The sequence below is a fragment of the Otolemur garnettii genome, unplaced genomic scaffold (assembly GCF_000181295.1).
Source record: "Otolemur garnettii isolate 467f Iridium unplaced genomic scaffold, OtoGar3 scaffold00019, whole genome shotgun sequence".
In the NCBI taxonomy this organism is placed as follows: Eukaryota; Metazoa; Chordata; class Mammalia; order Primates; family Galagidae; genus Otolemur; species Otolemur garnettii.
The window spans coordinates 20,397,402-20,400,363 of NW_003852414.1; the positions used below are offsets into that span (position 1 = coordinate 20,397,402).

The following is a 2,962-nucleotide window of genomic DNA, read 5'->3' on the forward strand; positions in this document are numbered from 1 at the left end:
TCATTGTTGTTTGGCGGGTCCGGGCTGGGGATTCAAACCCGCCACCTTAGGTGTACGTGGCTGGCGCCCTAGCCGGTTGAGCCATAGGCGCCGAGCCTGTAAGTTTGTTCTTAAGGTGAATTCGTATGTGAGCTGGACATCCGTTTGTAAGTGTGAGTCATGTTAGTTGAATTTTTGTAACTTGGGGATTACCTGTATCACCATTGAACTTCTCTCTGGATTTATTTTAAATGGGATTCTAAAACATATTCATGGTGAGAACTCAATATTTGATTAACAGAACAATGAATGAACGAAAATGGTAGTGCCTTCATGGTTTCATTTGTAAATTATTTGTGTTTGCCTTCTAAAGATACTTACATTTTAATGGGGGACTATTTTTAACTGGAATGTATTCCTGACTATTGACAATTATGAGCAGAGAGAAACAGAAATTTCAAAGAACACGTGGGTGGGATCAGCTGAGGGTGTGGGGGACGTGTGGGCTCGGGCCGGAGTCTCTGCTTTCTGTATTTTTGATATCATTTCTCCTCTCTGTGTCGGTTCTTCCATCCCATGGGTCTCTGAATGGTCAGAGTACTATGCAATAAAATAAAATCTTAGGCTCTCCCCAGTTGACTGAATGGACCCCTTCTGGGCCAAGGGGACCCCAGAAACACCCTAACGCTGAGCTGTTGCCCAGAAGGGAGGCCCAGAATAAACCTTTTATGTTATAGAGCTGGCTTCTTTTCCGTTGACAGGGTTTTCCCATGATGTACTTCACACTGAGAGAATGTACATGCAAGGGGAAACGATGGGTCTCTGCTTCCACAGGGGGATTTAACAGAGAAAGCTACTGCAGTTACATCATCAGGTTACGTCCACCTTCTTCTCATGCCTCAAATCCAGATCCTTGATAATTATCTACTGAACACATCTAATCTGTTTTAAGGAGAGTGGCCTGATAACTGCATCCATGTGAGTTGAGACGGGTGGATGGAGAAGCGAATGTTCTAGCAACATACCTCTAGCCACTAGCATGGTGCCCCCAGCATGAGGGCGGCTCAGAGCCTGGCCGCTGGGCTCTCCAGGGCAGGTCCCTGCTCCTCCTGGACTCCTGAGTCAGAGCGTGTCTCTGCTCAGGTAAGAGTTCCTGACGTCTTTGTTGCAAAATGGGTTCTCATTTTGTTCAAAATGACACTCTTCTCCCAGGAGACATCCAGACCTATTGGCTCAGGGTGAAAGCCGAACACCTGTTTTCAAAACCCACTTACTTTGTGGGGTTCTCAGAAGGAGGACACAGCTATTTGTGGAATCCTGTGATTTCCGTAAGAAAAGCACAGACTTCCTACAACCTCCAAGTGAACGCGACCTGGGACAAAGCTCACTCTTGTTCTCCCTGTCAGAGGGTCAGTGTCGTGCTTACGGGATGTGGGGGTTGAGAAGCACCAGCTTGTTCTGCAGTTTTACTTCTGGAAGATGGAACTGGAGGAGCTGCCTGGCCTCAGGGCAGACCTGTGTGGGCCCAGCAGATGGCTCTGTGTCCTGAGCCCAGGAGCGCACTTCACACTCAAGTGTGACAAGAACACCTGGGCTGGAATGACCTTGCAAGGAGCAAGGCACCTTTGTACTGACCCATCCGTGTCCTCTTGAGACTAATGTGCCTCTAATGTCTTAATGACACAAACCAGACAACCAGACACATCACTAACATGCGACTAAGTGTATGAGACGGCTTAGTGCTGGAACGAGAACCTCTGACATTCCTCTGGAGCCGACTGACAGCAGGCAGGGCCAATATTCTCAGTTCTGGTGGAGGTCCTCCTCCAGGACCACCTCTGACCCTGTCTGGGTGGGGGCACAGGAAGGGGGCTGCACCGACACTGCCTCAGCCTGCTCACCTGGCAGAGACATCAGGTCCCTGGCAGCGGCCCCTTCTCCCCCCAGGGGCAGGGCTTTCTCTGACACCTCACGCCTCCTCCACAGGAGACTGCAGTCTGTGCTGTGTGTACCACTGCGTGTGTCACCCGAAAACTCCCTCATCTGTTTATAACTCATTTGTGGCTCTCAGCCCACCCCACTTTGCCATTATTTGCATATATTTCTCACCTTCATAACTAAATATTAATTTCCCTGAGGACAAAGACTTTGTCTTATTCATTCTCAAGTCCACCTGAACACAGACCTGGCCTCCGCTGAACGTATAGTAGGGGAGGAATAAACCTGGGTAAGACGAGCGACAGGTGAATGGGCAGGATGACATTCACAGGACTGCGGCACAGACTACCGGCTGCAGAGCCAGCCCGCGCTTGAGTTTTCCCCATTCTCTGTTAGTTCTGTGGTATTTACAACTGAATCAAATATTGACCATTTTCCCTCAGTCATTAGCTAATCCACTGTGCAAATACTTCCCAGAACTGGGTCTACTCCTTATCACACTCACTGACATTCACTAACAGCCTACAGCCAGGCGACAGCGCTTGGGTTCTCTCTGCCCTGCCCTCTCCTTCAGGCAGCTAGGCCTGGTCCTGGCTGTCCCTCTACTCACACTTTACCACTCATGAGAGCCCCTGACCACCCCCCCCCCCCCCACTGCCTGGAAAGGCCAGGCAGACCGAGTGAGTTTCTGAGGTACCACGCTGGGGCACAGCCAACACTGTTCAATAAACACACAACAGGGAAAGGGGAAAGTGTGGGCTAGGGAGGCAGAGATGGAAAGAAGAGGAGAGAGACCCTGCAAATCCTGTCATCTAAGGGATTTGGAGAAAAGCCAAAGGGGAAGTTAGAATCAGGTAGGCCTGAGGACCTGCATTTGCTCACTCGTCCATCATCCATCCATCTATCCATCCATCAATCCATCATCTACCCATCCATTATCTACTCAACCATCCATCCATCCTTCCATCATCTACTTATCTATCCATCCATCATCTACCCATCCATTATCTACTCACCCATCATCTACCCATCCATTATCTACTCA

At 49.5% G+C, this 2,962-nt stretch overlaps 1 protein-coding gene across 6 annotated transcripts in view; it reads right to left on the bottom strand.

The window, feature by feature from the left end:
* Positions 1–2,962, bottom strand: part of CELF2 (CUGBP Elav-like family member 2) — a 315,417-nt gene that overhangs the window by 42,954 nt on the left and 269,501 nt on the right. The window lies entirely within an intron of this gene.